Source organism: Saimiri boliviensis, chromosome 11 (assembly GCF_048565385.1).
Source record: "Saimiri boliviensis isolate mSaiBol1 chromosome 11, mSaiBol1.pri, whole genome shotgun sequence".
Lineage (NCBI taxonomy): Eukaryota > Metazoa > Chordata > Mammalia > Primates > Cebidae > Saimiri > Saimiri boliviensis.
The window spans coordinates 111,917,499-111,939,542 of NC_133459.1; the positions used below are offsets into that span (position 1 = coordinate 111,917,499).

The window sequence follows — 22,044 nt, forward strand, 5'->3', positions numbered from 1 at the left end:
GTCCAAAAAAAAAAAAAAAACTTCTCTAATACATCCTTGCCAAGTGAGTTGAACACTTGAGGCTTGGCAAATGTTGAGAAGAAAAAGGTTACAAGATTATAGTTATCTTTGTCACTTACTTTAGAATGTGATGGTATTGACAATTTGGGTAATGAATGGGCAATTTCAGGCAAGTTATCAAACTCAGAGAAACTAGTAGAGTTTCTCTGTCCTTTGGGTATTTGTAGAGACCTTTGAAAAGTAAAAACTTGAAAAACAGATTTGATATGTTTAGATTAAAAGGCAAAATTGAGTTTTATTTACATTTCTATTATTTTTTGAACAGAGCAATAAGGGATGGGCTACTTTAAAATGTTAAGCTTCTCATCCTGTGATCCTCATGTTTAAAGATAATGCTCATCATTCCTGCTAAATATAATGCCGTTAGGCCTCACAGCATATGCAAAATCCAAAATGCACATCTTTTTGGCAATTTGTTGTTATTCTAATATCTACATATAATTCTGGTGCTCTAGCAACTGTTTTTCATTTTCAGGTTTTCTCCTGCATATTATGTTTTTAAATGTTTGTGTTTTCAGGACATAAATACTACTTTTTTTCCCTACATTATTACAGTCTTAAAATATATATTGGGAAAGTTGTGTATGAGTAATATGAAATGTGGGTAATTGGACAAACAAGAGGTGTTCTTATTTATTAGAGAGATTTTGTAGAGAATATGCCTGTATATTCAAAATATAACCACTTCTTTCAGCATAACAGCACTATTAACCTTTTTCAAGAGCTCATCCACACTGCCTGAACTATCCAACTTGCCCTGTAGCTATTCTTACTTGCTTCCTATCATGTAATCAACATAGAAGCCCAAATGATTCTTTTAAAACATGAGTGAAAGCATGTCTCTCCTCTGCTCAAAACTCTGTAATGAATCCCATTTACTCAGAATAACAGCCCAAGTCCTTAAAGAACTCACTGACTTCTCCTGGCATTCTGCCCCTCATCACCCTACTGGACCCAAACTGGCTCTTTGCTGGTCTTTGAATGATCCAAGCACAAGTCTGCCTTGGAGCTTTTGCACTTGCCTAGAATACTCTTCCCTGTATTATCCACTGGGCTTCCTTTGCTCTTTCCTCACTAAAAGGCTTTCCCTAACATTTAATAGTAGTGGCATTCCCGCCTCCAAACTCCTTTGTCCTTTACCCTGTTTATTGTTTTTAACAATATTTATAGTCAGCTGATGTATATGTATATGTATATGTATATATATATGTGTATATATATATATATTTTATCAATATATATATATCAGGCAAGTCCTTTAGTTGAGTGCTGAAAACAGTAAAATGAGTTTGAGGTTGTTTAGAAAATATGTCATCTCTAGGTCAAAAACTATTAGTGATGCTAAGATCTAAGAAAGGTGGAGGTGACATGAAAGCAGAAGTATGTGTATATATGTACTCAAAGTGTTTCAATGAGAGAGAAGCATTATTAGGTCCCTATATTGTTTTTAACAATACTTATCATCAGCTAATATATGCATATATATATATATATATATATATATATATATATATGGACCTAATAATGCTTCACTCTCATTGAAACATTTTGTGACTTGGAGACTGAAAGGGGCTCTATTCATAACTATGCTGAGTTTCCAAGTTTATTTTCTGTTGCTTTCTGTGAGAATGGAAGCTCCAGGAGGGCAAGTAGTTGATTTACTGGCAGCTATATGGCAAGATTTTCAAAATATCTAAGACATAGGTAATGGTAAAAAAATTTATTAAATGAGTGAATAAATCAATGAAGAAATGTGTTGGTTTATATCTATCTTATTTAAATAGAATTATGAAGAATGATCTGTGAATTTTTCCCCAGGGAGCATCCTTCCCTCTCCAGATGTCCATGCTTTCTATGGAGGAAATTCAATATGGAAGATTTTTTTTCCCAGGAAACACAAAACCGGCAGTTTTTACTTAAAATAAGGCTGTCAATCTTATTCTAATCTAGAGAAATTTAACTGAGACATCCTAATTTAGAATCTCACTTAAAATGCTAACCCAATATATGCCCATCTTATAAGTGAATAAATTATTATGGTTTAATATAAAGAATTTCTTACAAATTCAGAGTTTTGTGTTACATGAGTTAGTAAACTATCATTTTCATGAGGCAGTGTTACTTTACAAATTTTTAGTCCTCGGGTTGAAGCTGTAGTATATTACATACCACTAAAATCAAATCCTTTACTCCTCATCTCAGTTTCAAAATGGAAAATTATATTATGTTTAGTGATCCTGTAGCCTCCATCAAACAGCTGCACAAAGCTATTTTCTCTTCTTTAAAATGCACAAAATCCTAAACCTGTTCCCTCTCTGTAAGTGATGAATGAAATTTACTAGATGGAAACTAAGTGACCGTAGTTTAAATAAGATCACCTTGTTTATCTAGTGTATTTGGTTTGGGCATAAAAAAAGACTAAGGTTGAAATGCTTAGGTACAGTTATAGTAGATTTAAATAAAATACTCATATACTTCACCTGGCCTGGGTTTAAACTGAATATTTAATCCTGTTAATAGTAGAAGTTCATTAACCTTATTGGACTTTGTGCAGTAACAAGCACAAATCACTGCCTTTTCCTTCTCTGATGCTTGCAGTATTTAAGATATAATAGGACATTTTAATAACCAAAGACATTTGGAAAGACAGAACAACACAAGTAAACAAGAAAAGTGATCCTAAATACATTATGATGCTATTCTATGAAGTGTTTTAATCTTAATAAAAGAAATATTTTAAGCAGTACTGCCTAGGCAACTGTGCTTTTATTTTTTATTTCACTGTAAAGCAACTCTGAAGTCTTATTATTGCATATATGTGCATGTAAGACTCCTCAAGTCTTTGAGATGTCATTTCCAGAAAGAGTTTAAAGTACCAAACAGATGGAATACAGCAAGGTGCATTCATTTAAAAATGCACGCAAATATATGTGAGCATCTGCCCAATTTTGTGGAAATTTTTCTGAAGCACCATAAATCTTCTCTGTATTAGAATATGTATGAATTTTGAAATATCTCCTGAATAAAAAGTGGTTTTAAAAAATGTTTATAGACTTTTGTGAGTATCCTGATATTATATAAAGATAATTTAAAACATTATATTCTGTTTACGATGTTTCAAGAAAAGACTTGGAGATACCTAATTTCAACAAAAAGTGATAAATAATGTGAGCTGCTACAATGTAAAATTCTTACTTATATAAACACAAGCTATAAAAATTTGCCTTCTACAATTTTCCCACTATCTCAGTGGTATAATTGTTCTTTTATTAAGCTGCTCTAATCTTAGCTGTTTTTTATTAATCCTCTTATTTACATTACCACATCCAAACCATAGCAAATATTCTAATCTGGAAATACTAGGTTGCAAGGAATACACATCCATGAAAATAACTTGGGAAGATCAGTAAAGAGGATTGCAATAATGAAAAAAATCTAATATATGACAGCTAATATTTGTTCCTCTCCAACTTTGACTTGTACATAATAGCTGTGATATTGACAGTAGTTCCAATGTTATATTAACCTTAGCTAAGGATATAATCAATGATTGACAAAAGTTTCTATCTCACAGTTCCACTTCTCATCAAAGAGAATCTGATTTGTTGCTGGTCAGGTAGTCAACCTTTTTCTTATCCAACTAGATAATTACAGTAATCACATGGTACACCATGTTTCCCCTTTACAGAGGCTCTGTGAGGTTCAGATCTCTAGGCACACTCCTAAAAAGGGACACAACTAGTTAAACGAATATCTCCAGAATACTGATCTTATTGAAACAACAGCAAGACTCTCATAAAATATTTCTATATACTATCTGCTTAAGTTTTACAAGTAGATTCTTAATCTGAAAGAGTAGCTTTCAAAATTTTGTGATCCAACACAAAAAATAATTGCAGAAACCTCATAAAATTTATAAAGCATATACAAAGATTAACAAGTTATTCTAAGAACACATTATTACACAAATAGAAGATATGAATTTAAAGGATGAAATAAAATTTTGATATAAATGAATGTTTGTTATTTTCCCTACATATCCATGATGAGACCACTTTTCCATAATATTTTAGAAGTTTACTTAATTAACAAACCTATATATTATACTTGAGATTACTCAAGCACTATTCTAAATGTTGTTCAGATATTAGCTCATTTAGTTCTCATAACTACCTTATGAGGAAGGTAATGTTATTATTTCTATTTCACACATAAGGAAATTGATGCATTGAAGGATATTGTGCTCAACATCACAAAACTAGTAAGTGGAACCACAAAAATTTTAACTCTGCTACTGTTGTAACTACTATCCTATGCTTCCTCTTGGGAATCATCTACTTCAAGAGTCACAGTGTCTCCGTCATAAAACCAATCCACAATTCCCAGGTGCCTCCATGGTCTTTCTCACACACCTCAACATAATTTGAGCTTCCTTCCTTTAGATTTTACCTTCCTTCACACACTGTTCCACCTGTGGCCCCTTGTCTCATTAGAAGTAAGTATTGCCCACATCATTGACAAAGCAATTGGTGAGAACTCCAACAGTCAGATTACTGCAGGGAAAAAGCAATTGGAGAAAATATCCATATATACCACCATAACGATAAACGTGGAGACAGTCCTTGGTGGACTGGTCTTGGCATGTATTAAGAAGAAACTCAGTGGGCAATATCTTGGGCAGCATCTATTCTGTCTTTCCTAACTACGCTGTCTCAAGGGCAACTTGGTGTGAGTTGTTCAAGATATTTTTTTTTCTCTCAAGCAAAAATGAGATTGATAATTCATGCATGATATGTCAAACTAATTAGAATTTTACTTTCTCTATTTTCAAAGTAGAAAATATGTCAAAGTAGCTTCAGAAATGGTTAGATGATGCAACAAAGGCCCCTTGCTAATCACCAGAAGAGTTCCGGGAGTACATTTTCTGTATCTATTCTTCCTTTGGCCTTTACGCTCTTGACATTACTTCTCTCTCTTTGTGAGTTATAAGATTAAATTGCTTTGAGAAAATAACATTTGTTGTTATAAGTATTTTCATGGTCATCTGCAGAGATCCAGGTTTTAGTTTGAAGGGAGTAGGCAATGATTTCAAACACCGAGTTATAAGTACCTAATCTACCCCATTTGGCTTTCTTACTCTAGAGGATATTGAATACAAATAATTATTTTCCAGTCTAACAACCTTCACTTATCCTCATATTGTCTAGAGCCTGCTTTTATTTTCTTTGTACATCTTTTCATCTTTTCTACCTAATCCTGAAAACATCTCTTAGTTTGTAATTGAACATAACCATAGGTTGATTTAAGAGGACCTTGAAAAGGCAAGAACCACTTCCTGGCAGTTACTAAAATAATTTTTATGGTTTTTGACTCAAATGCTCTGGCTCTGGATCTTCCCTTGAGTAGTCTTTATGCTGCTCTTCTTGCCCTCTGAAGGAAAGAAACACCTCAAAGTTGTAGAATTCATTGAAATATCAATACAGATTTCTTAAGGTTTTTAGATGTTCTGAGTTTTCAGTTAGCACATATGAGTGGGATTGAGCTTCTAAAGTTAACAGAGGACTTATACTAATCCAAATAGAGAGAAAAGTCACAAAAGGCACTGCTTCTGCCCAAGGGAGATCGAGACTTCTGCTTGCATTTCAGAAAGATACAGCACATTTTGGGGAAATAAGCATAAGCCAGAAAGGTCAAGAAACTGACAGCTTGATGAACTTGTCCATAGGTTTCAAGACTTCTCCACTGTTTTCCCTGTGGGAGTTCAGCAGCAATGAATATAGTCTGTGAATAGGTATTGGTGTCAGATGTTTGAGTCTGCAAAGAGAGAGTCCCAACATGCCAAACACAGCTTCAGGGGAGGTTGTCTTTGATATGTACATAAAATGTGATGACAAGAGACATAATATGAAGTTCACAATCCGTTCCATACTAATATAGTCCTACAATAAGCAGTAAACAGAAATTGAACTTTGAGAAGACCACAGGGAAGGAAGTCCGTCAGGAAGTAATGCTCTGGGGAAGCGGTAAAACCAGAAGAAAAAAAAAAAAAGGCAGCTTCAATGGAATGGAAACAATGGAAATATGTTCTACTTCAAGGCAAAGTTGTTGAGTGTTGAGAGGAAAAGAGACATTAATTTTAAAGCCTGCAAATCCAGTCCCCAGACATCTGAGTTGGCCAAATTCTAGTGCTCCTGCCTAGGATGCCAAAAGCACAGTCCTGGGGGACTAGGAGGAGAGAAACCAGGAAGTATTTCTTTCAATAAACACATCTTAGTGTTAAGACTTCCCACATGCAGTTGGACTAACAGACTCCCCTTAATGCACTCATTCAATCAATATCTAGTTTCTAGCTCTGTATGTGAGGCTCTGTGCTAAGTGAAGACACAAAGATGAAAAGATGGGGCACTTGCCCTGTCCTCGGGCATCTCGTCATTCAGCAGGGAGATGAACATCCAGAAAAATAGAAGAGGCAACTGCTCTAAGGAGCACTGGAGACTGAGAAAATAGAATGAAGGAATCAAGTAGAGTTTCACAGATGATTGAGTATTTGCACTGAGGCTTTAAATATGGTCAGAAATGTCCTTCATTACTGGGAAATGAGATTGCACTTCTGTCAAAGGGACTAATAGGTACCAAAAGTACATAAATATGAGAATGTCTGGCCTCTCCCAGAACATATAAGGAAGACTGAAAGAGAAGAGACAGAAGACCAAACCTGTGACAGTGTGAAGGAAGGAGTGGTTGTCAGTTTCTTGTTTTGTCTAGTAAGTGCATGCTGCTTTAAATTTATTAAAAGTTTTAATGTAACTCTGTGTTTAAGATAGATGATAGATCAAGCCTGTAATCCCAGCACTTTGGGAGGCCGAGATGGGTGGATCACGAGGTCAAGAGATCGGGACCATCCTGGTCAACATGGTGAAACCCTGTCTCTACTAAAAATGCAAAAAATTAGCTGGGCATGGTGGTGCGTGCCTGTAATCCCAGCTACTCAGGAGGCTGAGGCAGGAGAATTGCCTGAACCCAGGAGGTGGAGGTTGCGGTGAGCCGAGATCGCGCCATTGCACCCCAGCCTGGGTAACAAGAGCGAAACTCCATCTCAAAAAAAAAAAAAAAATAAAAAGATAGATGATAGATACATGATAGATAGATAGATAGATAGATAGATAGATAGATAGATAGATAGATAGACAGATGATAGATGATAGATAATAGAATAATTAGAGACCTATCCTGCATTTCAGATGTTCCTGAATGAAAAAGAAAATAATCCAACCCATCAGTTTTTCATCAAAATAATTAGCAGTGACAGCAGATAAGAATTCACAGCATTATTGCTACACAAGTTAAAAAATAGGAAATCTGAAGTGCCTTCTCAAGCACATGCCCTCTTCCTCACTTAAAAATTATTTTATGCTGAATATTTTCCAACATATACAAAAAAGGAAGTGTAATGATTCTCCATAAAACCGTCAAGATTTTGTTCCATTTGATTTGGCTATCTTTCACTTTTGCTTATCTATTCTAAATCCCAGATCTCCTTTCATTTCACTCTTAAAATTCAGTGCATATCTTTTATAAGAATGTGGCATTTTCCTAGGCAATTATGATGCCGTATTAAACCTAAAACATTAATGGTAACTCACTGTCATTGCCCAAGGTACATGCCATAATCAAATTTTCCCTGGATATATCATAAAAATGTCCTTTTTAATGTCAACAAGAATTCAGACAAGATCTAACTATTGTATTTAGTTGTTTAAAATAAAGCGGGCCCTTGTTCCTGATACCTGTCTTCCCGACATCACTGCTTTGCAGCAGAAATCAGTTTATTTGTTCTGGAGAATGGCTCATTTTTGGATTTACCTATACTTTTCATAATGTTATTTAAGTTTATCTTTTTATTTTTTATTTTTTCTGTAAATGGAAGTTAGTTCTGGTGGCTTGATTAAATACAGAGTCAACTTATTTTATGGCAAGAACACTCCATTAGTGCTCATCAACTGGAACTATTTGCTCACCTTAAATATACTTAGTAAAGTACAGAGTAGTAAATGTAGAATAATGTATAATTATTTTCTTGTAATTGCTGATTATTAGAATAAAGACTTAGTACTATTCACGTTTCAATAACCAGAGCACTTAATATTGTCCACTCAGATAAAAAAATATTTCAGGGAAACTACCAAGATGAGGAAGTTCTTGAGTTTTAGTATATTCCCTTTCTATATTCCACACTTCTGAAGGTAAAATGTCAAACTGTCAGACATACTGACAGTAGAGTTCCACGTGAAAATAAATCCTGAATAAAACCCCAAATCATTGTATAGATATTATTTTGCCACTAACTAGCAATGCACTCTTAATGGCCAGTATTATCATTCTCTCCCACTCTAGAATTTTTATAATGATGTAATTTGATGGGAAAAAAACTAGCCTGTTGTCCCACCTCCTATTCACAGTGCTTAGAAGACAAGGAAGCCAGAAAATATGTTGTCACTTTCTAGTCCTCAATTTTGGGGATTGTGAGAAATACAAATTTTGACAATAGATGAATGGGATTATAGCACATGCTCTATACTCAAGAAGTGGCATTGCTAACTTTTCACTCGAATCTGGAGAGCAAAAATTTGGCCTTACTACAGGTATAAAGAATTTGGGTGCTTTCATAGGATACTCAATTACATTTTCTCCAAAGGGTGTCATTCATAACTGGCATTCCTAGCTCCATTTCTACCACCCCACAAAGAAAGTCTACAAAAAATAAAAAATCCTATTTGAAAAGCAAGATCATAAATTTCCCTTCCAAAAGATAAGCAATTTCATCTAGGTACAAAATAGCTACAAATAGTTTTTTTTTTAATCCTGAATATTAATGTGTTGTGAAAAAAGCATGAACTCCATAAGCAGATAGATCATCAACAGGGGGATTAAACAGCCCTCAAAAGACTCTCTCAAGAGCCATTAAAATTGTCAAGGAAATCAGAAAATTCCATAGTAAATGACCCAAATGACTTTGAGAGATGAAAAATAAGGAAGCTGAAATAGCAAAATAATAATAGTACTTGCTACTCACATAATAGCTTTCTTGAGAGAATTCTGAAACACTTTCCAAACATTAATCCAATAATTTTTTGTCATTAGTCTACACTGCACAAGGGAGCCTTTTATACTATTTCTCACTGAGCACTTGGGGGAAACTAAGGCTTAGAAAGACAAAGATGGTGTGACTTTAATAGATTTGCTCCTGATGTTGGAGAGTCAGTTCTAGAAGAGAATTCTCAGAGAAAATACAATGCAATCTCATTTTCCATTCCAATATTACTAGACAGCATTGATTCAGAATTCATTTGATATGTTAATAAAGAGAACTGATATGAAAATTTTGTCAATAGTTATGTAAAACTTGAAAAATTCATTAACTTCGAAACACTCATACCTAAAATGAAGAGCTGGAGAGAATGTATATGCCACATTTGAAAGATATTGTGGAAAAATTTACTGGAAAGAACATGCACACATTTTTGTTAAAGTATTATATTCCATTATGTTCTAAAGCAGCACTTAAGACAGCAGCTGAAGAAAACAGTTAATATAATATAATTCTAAATGAAAAGTAACTAATAATGAAAAACAAGCCAGGTAACTAAGACCAAGTTTCAGGAAAGAATCACAGCCTTCTGGTAATGAATTCACAGCTTCTTTGATACAAACTCACAGTTTAATACAAACAGCAAAGCATCCGAGACTCACAAACTGCTGCTGATGGAAGTAAACTAGGTAAGGAACTCTGCAGGGGAGAACAATATAAACCAGCAGTAACAGGGGGAAAATTCAGTTTGTAGTAGAAATTGTAGCAATACCAAAGAGCATCATACAACCGACAGAACAACCACACAGCAAGAGGGAAAAAAGCATGCCTCTTTGTTTTTGTAAAAAAATGGCAACTGGGTGAAAGAAAACACTATGTGCTTTTAAATCTCATTTCTAGAAAATAAATTATTTTATTCCTAAAACATTATTTTATGTGTGATATGTGAGATCAATAAACACTATGAACTACATGGTGAAAAAGGTGACAAACTTTAGAGGTGACATTGTGTGTGTGTGTGTGTGTGTGTGTGTGTGTGTGTGTGTGCGCTCATGCATGCGCACATGCACGTGCACAAGAAAGAGAGAGAAAGTGTGTGTTTATGGTAGTTCCCTCTTAGACATGGGGGATACATTCCAAGTCCCTCAGTGGATGCCTGAAACATTAGGTAGTACCAAACCCTCTACATATTATGTATTTTCTTATACATACATACGTACATACCTATGATAAAGTGTAATTTATACATTAGGCACAGAAGAGATTAAAAACAAAAACATAATAAAATATAGTAATTATACCAACAATGAAATACTGTAATGAAAATTGTGTGAATGTATTCCCTCTCTCTCTCTCAATATCTTGTTGTACTACATTCACCTATTTTCAGGATACAGTTGACTGCAAGCCACTGAGACTGTGGAATGGGTGGATCAGGAAGGACTGCAGTATCCTGAAGAGTGAGAGTGAGGACAAGAGAAAGGAAGGTGGCGGAGGTAATTCTTCAACAGTCAAGACTCTGCTAGCATACAAGATACCAGAAATCCGGAAGACCTCTCTTTTCCTTGCTAAAACAGGAGAAAAAATAAATTTCTGAAAGATTTCGATATATTTTAAATAAGGAAAGAAGTAATCATTATAAGTAAATTCTAAGAATTCTTAGGCCTAATTATATTGATTTGTAGTTCAGTATTGTTTTTATTTCGAATCTAATATTGAAAATGCACCATAACCTTTCTAAGGCTCGGGACCTCTGAAGATCTCCATCTCAATACTGAAGCCTCGTCAGAAAACAAGATCTTTCCTTAAGAGGCAAAAGCATCCCAGAGCACTGGAGATGGCACTCCAGTCATGATGGTTGCGATTCATAAACCCTGTGCATGTGGTCATGTTTCACACATGTAGGAATCCAGCTTAATGACGGGCTTAGGGATCTTATTCCATTGACTTCAGGATTCTTTTCGCAATTGTTTTTTGAGAGTTATTTGCAGGAATTGGGCCTGAGAGCCATGAGTTCTTCTTTCTAATTTTGCAGAATCCATGCTATCTTCTTTTTGCAAGGAAACACAGGCTCTGAAATCAGACTCTCCAGCTCAGCCACATGCTAATGTATATTACATTGGATTGATGTGTAAATTAAATGAGATTAAAAGAGATCATATATATTCTAGCCTTAAAATGGTACCTAAGCCATAATAAGGACTCAGTAGTATTAAGTAAGTTTAGGTCACTTTATGCCACTCTGGCTGAATTAATTGGGGTCTAGGCAACTACATTTTGTCTAATCCTGTCTCCAGTGATTGGAAAATAGGATTCTTTTGGATTGGAAACAAAGCCCTAATAGAAATTATTCTTTCACAATTTTACAAAATGGCCTCCACTTTTCAGAACAGAAGAAAAACAAGCACAGGCCTTTGTACTGGACGTGGACAGTGCCTTGACAGATCTGACACGAAGTTCCTTTTACAAGTTCTATGTGGCCTTCCCCAGCACCTGCCTGCTTTGCCTCTGAAGATTGGCCTTTGGTACTGAGGAAAACCAGAAGTGCCCAGAGATCAGCACTACTGCTTCCAGGCCCTTCTCTTCCCAGGGACTTCCTGATGGACCAGTTGGTGTAAGACCACACAACCTGCTCCTTTGACAAGCAGGGAACAGATTCCCAAATCCTGAGGTATGGCATAGACTCTAAGTTGGACTTTAAAAAAAAACCGCCAAAGCTGGGCTGGGCTCTTCCCCTTCTCTGTCCTGCTCCCTCTTCTCTGCAAAACACATCCTTAATAAAATCATCTGCACCCCAATCCTTGGTTCAAGATCTGCTTCTAGAGAAACCTGATCTAGGATGGCCTTAATTTGAAATTATCCTGAGAGAAAAAATGAAAGGAGGTAATGGAACAGAGAAGAGAATATATATTGCAACTTAGGTAAGCAAAGATTGTACAGTCCTAAGTTACTTTGATTCTGTCTTCCATTCTTGTTTCACAGTCAGTTTCTCTTTCCTTCTAAAACTTCTTCTGCCCATGGACAGGTAATGATGGGCAGAGGCTAAATGAGTTAGCATGCAAAGAAGCAATCTAACAGAAAGAAAGATACATTTGTCTAATCCCCTTTTCCCTTCCAGAATGATGTATAGGGCTGATCTAAGTGACCTGGTGAATGCAGTGTTAGGGTGAAAAGCACTGAGAGACTGAGATTAAATATAAAGTTCTGTCCTAAAGACAGGGCTGAGGGTCAGTTCAGATAAACATGACCAAATAAGGTGTTTAATGAGATAAGAACTAGAAGCCAAAGATCAGAGCAAAGGTGAGCCACACAACCAAGAATCATGAAAGGAAGTAATAATAATTCATTTGGTTGTATGAGTACCTGAGGTCGATCTAAAGTATCCCCTTCTCAGTGTGGCACAGAGCAAGGTTTCCATCATGCTCACAAGCCAAACACTCTAGCAAACTCTGATGTATTCATGCGGTAGGATATAGGTGGTTGTACCTCAACTTTTATCCTTAACTGCATATGATAGGGGTAGAGGGTAGATTGAGAGGAAGACAGGGCTGATCACAGATTACCTTCAACAGATGAACTATGCATGGCCTGAGAAAAGAGCATGCCATCAACATCTCTCTCCCTCAGATGTTCTAAAGCAAGAATATTCTTTTAACCGCTTCCTAGTGTAGTGAGGTAATCTCAAAAGAACCTACTTAACTGGTCATTTGTCTACAGTTAGTAAAGCTTGTGGTGTTTGGGGTCCTAGGAGGTCAGAGAAGTAGCAAGGTTGTAGGTACATGTAGGGGGTGAGGAAGGAAGTTAAGCTGGTTTTTTGTTTTTTGTTTTTTGTTTTTTTTTTTTTTTTGAGACGGAGTTTCGCTCTTGTTACCCAGGCTGGAGTGCAATGGCACGATCTCGGCTCGCCGCAACCTCCACCTCCTAGGTTCAGGCAATTCTCCTGCCTCAGCCTCCTGAGTAGCTGGGATTACAGGCACTTGCCACCATGCCCAGCTGATTTTTTGTATTTTTAGTAGAGACAGGGTTTCACCATGTTGACCAGGATGGTCTCGATCTCTTGACCTCGTGATCCACCCGCCTCGGCCTCCCAAAGTGCGGGGATTACAAGCTTGAGCCACCGCGCCCGGCCAAGCTGGTTGTTATTAACCAGTCCTTGAGTAGTTTGATGGGTGGACTAGCCATGTTGACTTTACAGATATAATAAGCCAATACAGTTTCTTTCAAACTTTTTTGAAAGGGAAAAAGGCTGAGCAACTGAATCATAATCTAGTCACACATACATACACACACGCAAACTATAACCAAAGCAAATGTTCCACAAAACTAATACTGTCCATTATTTTGTATATACATGCTGATATTTTACATTTTATTCTCTTTTGTATATATAAAAAACAAATTTTACCCAGAGGATAAATTCCATCTGGGTGTCATTGGTCTTGTGAAGGGATTGGTTGTTGACAGATACCCACAATAAAGGGTATGGGGCAGTATTTTCCAAAATTAAGGTATAAACTGTAAATCAAAATCTGAGACTAGATTGTATCTGAGATTATATAGCAGGTTTTGGGGACACTAGAATACACCTTTTGTGGGTGTGGTTGTCTATTTTTAAAGGCTTCTCTTTGTTGTATTAGTCCATCTCTAGCCTTTCTTGAGCCCCTTATCCCAAAGGAATCATTCTATTTCATCATATCCCTCACTAGGTCTGAATTACCTTAGGTCTTCCTTAATATATTCAGCTATTATAGGATAGTAGGAGGCAGACATACAAGGTGTGTGTATATTATAAAAGATAAGAAGGAGATAAAGATAAAAGAATGAAGTATCAGCTCAAGTATGGCAAGAAAAAATTAAGCAAAAGAAATATTTTTTGAATAACAGTCCTTTTCTCTGCTAGAAATTCTTGTTAGAATTTTAGTGTATTTTGAAAACTATCTCATGTGATAAAAAAATAATTTACAGTAAGGAATTATTAGAACCTCTAAGAAAAAATCAAGTAATCACTTGGTTCTCACTGTCTAGGAACGAATTTGAAAATCTCATATCAAACTTATCTCTTGTTTTGATGACAGCCGAATCAATTAATGGACTTTTATCATTAATGACAGGACATGACATGTTTTTGAAATTATCTTTTGGGCCTTTATTCTCCGTAAAATGACATATTACAGCAAGCCACCCTTATGGCCTTTTGCATCAATTATTTAAAATCAAAGATCCATTAATTCATATATCTGTGCATCTGTAATAGTACTGTTTTAAAAGGTGGGGAGTGAGATAAAATCTGTCAATAAAATCATTGGACCTTTCAAGACCGATACGATTTATATAGAATCATTGCAATTCTATTTAGAGTGCTGTGATCTTAGTGGTTAGGTACGAGGGAGCTGAATTATTCATGTTTTACTGGTCAATATATATTCACATACACAGGCACACACACATACACACTAAGAAGTTCTTCATTTTTAGGCTACTTGCATGAATTTCTGAATTTGGTTCCTTGTGGAGTGATTCAGAGTCCATCAGTAACAAGCCGTGTTCCCTGCACATGGATACCAACAGAGGCTTAAAAATAGGAGCCATGTGCAACAGAGCTTCTTGTGCCAACCAACAGATTCTATCTGCATCTGCTACATATGGATTGACAGGAGAGGGCCAAGTATACGTTGGTGTGAAGCAGCTTGCTGCTTCTGTTTTGAGAAAAGCTCATCATTGTACAAGTCCTGAACAAATTAGCCTTCCAATCACAATGCAAGTATATTGAAATAGGGTAAAAAACCTAGATGGTACCAGGCCGTTCTTGCCAAATTAGTAGAAGATTAAAGAAGGGGAAAAATCATTTGAAGGCTGATAATTAGTAAGATAGAAAAGATGTGAGGGTATGTTCAGCTATGTGACTGAAACTTACATTAAAAAAAAAAAAAAAAAAAAAACTTGTTGCCACCAGATTGAAAATAGCTGGAGTCAAATGGGTACAAAATAATACAAAGCTTTGAGTTGTTTTTTGGTTAGAAACAAAAAAATTAGAGTTAAGATTGTAAGGGAAGTTTAGGTAAATTTCTGGATCTGGAATTCATTTTCAAAATTCATTGGGCTGACAATAGACAATCTAAGGGAAAAACGAGATTGAGTGCACAATAAGCCTAATTATTGTGAAACAATAGTATGAAAGTGCTCTGTAAAATATAAAACTGTGTACAGATTTACTTCTAGTTATTTTACTATCTGAACATTCTAATCCTTTTATAACGGTATTACCTTATGTGAAAGAGATAACTTAGTCATTTTCCAAGTGCACAACATAATTAAATAAATAAGTCAGTCAAAGAGGGTGTCTGAACAAGACCCATATTTTCATACATTCCTTTGTCTCCTGAACAAATGACAAAATTTAGTCCTTGTGAAAATTAAAAGTGCATAATAGTGGATAGGGTCTATATTACTATTACTATTATATGTAAATTTTCACTTCATATCCCTTACTCTTGTATTTCTATCAGAGGGGAGCATATACCCTTAAGGACACAGGCATTAGAATATAGCTACTTGTATAGCCAGCTCACTCTCTCAATCATGAGAAGCAACCACATAAAAATTATTAAGCACCTGCAATGTACCACACATTGTGCTGGGCAGTGGGCACACAATGCTACCTGTCCTTTAAAAGCTTATAGACTGGAAGGGAAAGCAAAACAAGTAAACAAAGTAATTGTCACAAGGTATAGAGCTGAGACAGAAGAAACACAGGATGCTTTGGGAGTACATGGGAGGGATATCAAGCTTAGACTGTGGTGGTCAGAAAAGGCTTCTTTGAGGAAGATTACTGGATTTACAAGTCCGCTTTAACCTATCCTGGAAAGAACAAGGGAATAGGTGAAAATAAATCATCATCTGAAAGATAAATAAGAGGGGGAACCCCAGTGTGGAATTTGCAGGCATGTTTGTAATATGAGCAGGACTTGAAAACATTTGATTTTGTGGCTTGGGATGGAGTTCATAAGGCATCTCACAACTCACATTCTTTTTGTTTTTAGCAAGTTCAAAGGGATCCATGAGGAAACCATGAAGGAATACGGGGATTATGAGTCTTGTGATGTCCTTCTATAGATACCAGATCCACAGGGCTCTGTGAGTTTTCTGCACCAAATACCATCTAATGGCTTACAACCTGAAATAATACTTGCATTAATGCTCAACATACTCTGTCACTTTCTTCTTCAAGATGGAGAATTGTGTAAAATATCAATACGCATAATGAATAGCTAAGATATATTGAGTGTTATGTCCAAGCACTAAGTATTTTACATATATTATATATGTTAGCCCTAACAATTATTATCTCTGTTTTACAGACAAGATGCAGGGAGTTTCACTGGCAAAGTGAGGCTTCCACTCCAAATCTGTGTAACTCTAGAGCCTGAGCTTTTAAACCGTCTATTGTATTTCCATGCAATGGTAGCATATTGTTGACGTTATTATTATTGAGTTGCCATTTTATCTCCCCATAATTCATTTTGGAATGCTTATAAAGTTTTTATAGTCAAAAACGCTAATTAAAAAGACATTGGCATTTCCTCATATCTTTTGTATGTTACCTCTTGGGAAAGTAGCTAATACTGCAGAGTAAAGTAGAAAAAAAAAAAAAACAAAACCTCTCTTGTCGGAGTTAGAAGGGATACATACTGTGGCCTTAGTTATTAATTAAATGTTTTAAAACATTACTTGTCAGTGTGCTTTTTCACTGTCAGAATGCCTTAGGGCTCTGCACAGCAGGTCCTCCACAGCTTTCAGGGAAGAGTTGCCAAGAGTCCTTGCCCAGTGTTCACGGCTATATTTGTTCATTCTATTAAAATATATACTTTGCTTCTCCTAGTGATTTTACTTTTATCTGTGTAGCAAATCATGCAAAAACATAGAGATATTTCAGTGTAGTAGATAACAAAGAAATCGAGATTATGTAAATTGGACGTTTTCTTTTCTTCTTCAAGAGAACAAAATATTTACATGCCTGTTCATTAAAAATTGTCCAGAGGAAATTTGCAAGAATGCCATTTCCTAAACTCTGCATTTTCTTAGTGACTCAAGGTGACAATTACCATATACCCAGTAAATAATGATGTGAAATATTAGCATGAGGGCATAAACTCTCAACTCTTCCACAGAGTCTATATATATTCCAATGATTATTTTTGAAAAACTGGTTACCTTTCAAAGAGTCATTACTTTTATTCAATGCACTCCTTTGTATAGTTAGTGTAGTAGTAACAAAATAAAACACTGGGTTGGTCAGCTTGTAAAATTGTCAACTATTGTATTATTAATGGAGTTTAACAGATGAGTGCATACTAGGCCCTGATATCTATGTGGCCATGTCAGCAAAGAGAAGAGAATCTGACTTCTGCTCTTATGTCAATCCAACTAATAAGGAATTGAAGCACCTGAATTAAACAATTTGCAACCTGTCAAAACTTAGCAAGATCAAGCATTTAAACCAAACTGAACGTTTTGAGGGGAAATTTATTATTATGGTATTTTTAATAACTGAAAGTTGAAAACAAAGTAAAACAAACCTCTTTCTTAATAGAAGATTCTGGATTGGGAGCATTTCACTAATGGGGACTTCCACTTAAGGTACACTATTGAAGGATAGCTTTCCTGTGGGCATATGACTTATGGACACAGTCTTATTCCCTTATATTCACATGTTTTTTTTTTCTAATGAAAGTTATATATAAGCATTGCATACTGAAAGATCTAAGGAATAATCAATCAATCAAACAAAAGTCCCTCGTGAATGATGCAAGTAATTAAATGAACTAAAGAATTTGACTGTAAATATGAGGATGTTCTATATTACAGTTGCGAAAAGTCAAGACTCTTCACTTTTCTGTTTAAGGATATTTCCTATGTAAATTTCCATCTAAGCTATAACAGAAATCTGTGCATCAGGGAAGGGACAGATAAACTAAGGAGCCTCAGAAGAGATAGAATTCACTACAGTCTCTTCTCCTGAGTAGCGTGGCTGGTGCCTATGTTTGTTTCATATCCTATCTGTCTCCTTTCTGAAGCTCAGGTTCATAAAGTGGGCATGGAATTACCAGACTATTTTAGCTATTGAACATGAAAATTAGGTTCAGGAAAGAAGATTCCAAGTGTCCCACCAGTGATAACACCATCACTAATTAAATGCTTTCCAGCTTGCTTTCATATATCTAATGCAATATTTATATCTCCAACATAGCTAAAATAGGTATCATAAAGTACTTACCATGTGACTAAGAAGACTGGCAATTATAACTTTATGAAAGAATTCTTCATGTACTTATGTTAAAAGAATGTCTACTTTGTTTGCTCTGAGCTTAGCCAATCTAAATTTAACTTCTTTCTTCACTAACAATATTTTCTTATTAGAGGAAAATTCTATTTCCAATAGACCCCTCTATTGCAAAATATGGATTCACAATGTGAAAGTCCACAGTTAACATATACAGTAATTGTACCTTTCTTAAAGGAAGTTTCCCACACAACTTGGTCTCTGTCAACAGGCCACAAAAAATAACATAGTGTTAATTAAGTTTAAAAATGTTCTTTCCATTTTAAGACTAATTAGCATATAGCACTTTCATCAGGTTTATTGAAAATTTATACCAGAGAATTAGCTTCACGGAACATTGCTTCATGGCAGAGAAAACCCCTCCTCCCATAAATCTCCAAATGCAAAGCATGGATTTAATTAGTTGTTATCTAATAGAATAAACTTAGAATGTTTTAATTCCTACCACTTATTTTCATCTTCCATGTTAAGGATGTCTAGTATTTTACTTCTATCTTTTTTTTAAAAAAGAATTGCCCTCAAATTAGTCTTCATGCCATAGAGGTTTATGAGGTTGGCTTCAACTGCTGTGTTCTGAATTGACAGCAGTATTTCCAGGGAGAAGCAGTCAGGGTTGCCATAGGAAGTTATTGCAAAAATTCCAGGTCAGAGATAATGGTGGCATGGACCAAGATAAAAACATTGGAGGTGGTTAAATGTATTTGGATTAGGGATATATTTACTAGGTAGGCCTAATAGGTTTCACTAATTAGATACACAGTATGTGAGACAGAAAGAAGTCAAGCATGAGCCTAAGTTTTTGTCCTGAGTAAGGGGAAGGATGATATTAGTGAATTGGGAAAGACTGAAGAGAATGGTGATGGGAGTTGGGAAGGTGAAGTACAGTGGCTGGGAATATGCTAATTGTATTATGCCTCTGCTCAATATCTAGTAGACATACTAAAACTTTAATTTTGGGAGTTGCCAAATTAAGTAGGTGGGATCTTAAATTATGAGTCTAAGTGAAATTAAGGGTGAAGCAATAATCAACTTCAAGAGACTAACCAATAATAGCTGGAGTCAGCAGTTATAAACCTCTATCAAGGAGTTTTGCTAAAAAGAGGGCATTACAAGGGGGGGATTTGAAGGTCAAGATAATTCTTTTTGTTTGTTTGTTTTTTGAGATGGAGTGTCACTCTGTCACCCAGGCTGGAGTGCAGTGGCATGATCTCAGTTCACTGCAACCTCCACCTCCCAGGTTCAAGCAATTCTTCTGCCTCAGCCTCCCAGTTAGCTGGGATTATAGGTGCATGCCACCACGCCAGGCTAATTTTTGTATTTTTAGTAGAGACAGGGTTTCACCATGTTGGCCAGGCTGGTCACAAACTCCTGACCTCAAGTAATCCACCTGCCTTGGCCTCCCAAAGTGCTGAAATTAAAGGCGTGAGCCCCTGCACCTGGCCAAGAATTCTTTTATAATTGATTGAGATATATGAGTGTATTTGATGCTGATGAGCACGATTCAGTAGATAGGAAAAGCCGATGTTGCAGGAGTGAGAGAAGATAACTGAGTCAATGACAAGAAATGGAACAGGTGCACATGGGCAGGAAGGAGTGGGGATGGTGGGGCTTTTCCCTATGTAGCAGCATGGTTAGTACACCTTCAGCAAGAGGAGAATAGAAAGAATATGTATGTACACATGCCAGTAAGTGGGTAAACACAGTTAAGAGAGCTTGTGTCCAATCTCTTCTAATTACTTCCCTTTCCTATTAACTCATCAATTGAGATTTAAGTGATTGATGTATGTCTCATGCCATACAGAGGAAGAAGTTTGAGGGTGGTTGAGAAGGTATGAAATTTCCTCCAGAGGAGATAAAAGTAAATAATTGGGGAATGGTTGTAGAATTTGATGGAAAGCAATTGTACCCCATTTGAGGTTAGTTTTCCAGAATTTGATGTGAGACCAGTTAGCATAATAGGATGTCTTTGTCTGTGTGCAATAAGCACCACACAACAGGAGCTGACCAAGGAAGTACTGGATTTAGCCATGACTGGGCTATTGCCAAATGTGTACAAATAAAGGAGATCATGAAAGGTAAGGCTTATGGACAACGTATTGGGTCTACTGCTCCATTGTGAAACTTAGAATATGTAAAAGGTAAATTGAGAACATGACGGGGCTGAGAGATAGTGCAAATATGGTAAGATCAATGGAGTGTGGGTTCTGACTGGATTGAAGGATTATTGAAGCTGAGTTACCAGTGGGAAAATAGAAGGTTGCAAACAGAATTCGATCATTTAAAAGTGAGATGATGGAAGGTTTACAACTGTTATAATGATGAGATGAGGAAATAAGTGAGAGAATTTCTGAGGTAAGGTTGTAGACAGGTCTCTTGAAGAAGAGGTTACTAAAGAAGAGAGATGCCAAGGTATTCAAATCATCAGGAACTAAGAGCACAGTAGTGTTGGACAGGCTGAAAGAGAGACAGTGTTCCAGGAATAAAAGTTACTTCAGGGAGCAACAGACAACAGCTATTGAGTGCTTACAATGAGCCAGACACTAATCTATGCAAATAATGACTCTTTTAAACCTTGCATAACTCTATAAGGTATTATCATTATCATCATTTTTCAGTCTATGAAATTGGGGTGCAAACAGCTTCAATACTTTACTGAAAGTCACACAGCTAACAGGTTGAACTTGTATTTGATCCTTAGCTGTCTGTATCCCTAATTATATTCTTAAACCGCTCTGCGATGTTTCACTGAACAAGTGAGGAATGACTCATGTGTTGTGTTAGACTGAAGAAGGGGTTATAGCAGGTGGGATATTTGATGGTGTGATACATACATCCGGGAAGACTGGCTTGTGTCAATGAGGAGCAAGGAGCCCCTGCAGCTTGGGAAATATGATAAACTAGTATCTGACTCCTTCCTGGAAAATTCAAAAGTGAATATATGAGGAGCTATCTGCTCTGAAAGAAGCAGTAAAAAAAGAGGTGACTAAATCCCTCTGAATGTTCTCCTAGAATTTTTCAGTGTAATGATGCCTAAATATTCCTCATTTATCAGATTTTGTCTGCATACTCTAAGAGCTGATGTGAGATTCACATACAGCATGCCCCATAGGGCCATCCAAAAGGACTCCAGAAGTAGTTAATGAAGAGGCAGAGAGAGCATCACTCATAGTAAGATTGCAGGTGACTGGAGGTGGAGGTAGGGTTTCTGATTAATCATAAAAGTAGCCCAGAAGGGAAAGCATGAGTTCTAAATATCAGCTAGGCATAGAGGGAGTGAAGGTTCCAGGCAAGTCAGAACCTTCCTGCCCCAGTTCCCCTTAGCTTTCATTTGTCCCTCCAACTCCCTTCCCAGGAAACAGAAACCACACAGTAGGAGGTGGAAAGAAGCCAGTCACAATCCCTGCCCAGATGTAGGCTTTGCACCTGCAGCAGGCTTGGGCTTTGAATGAAAACTAAGTGTTGATTATTCCATGTGAATGCACATTCTAACTTTGGAAATAATTTTAAGTGAATAAAATTTATCTAAAATTAATCAGAAAAGACATAGAATGGCTCA

The 22,044-nt window shown here is 36.2% G+C and overlaps 2 long non-coding RNA genes across 3 annotated transcripts in view; one reads left to right on the forward strand and one right to left on the reverse strand.

Annotated features, from left to right (window-relative positions):
• LOC141580340 (uncharacterized) overlaps positions 1-16,805 on the forward strand; it is a 60,407-nt gene extending 43,602 nt beyond the window's left edge. Inside the window, exons 2-3 of the long non-coding RNA XR_012512575.1 lie at positions 10,539-12,069; positions 16,189-16,805. This is a non-coding gene — a long non-coding RNA (uncharacterized LOC141580340). The remainder of the gene's footprint in view (positions 1-10,538; positions 12,070-16,188) is intronic.
• LOC141580338 (uncharacterized) overlaps positions 1-22,044 on the reverse strand; it is a 304,648-nt gene that overhangs the window by 20,078 nt on the left and 262,526 nt on the right. The window lies entirely within an intron of this gene.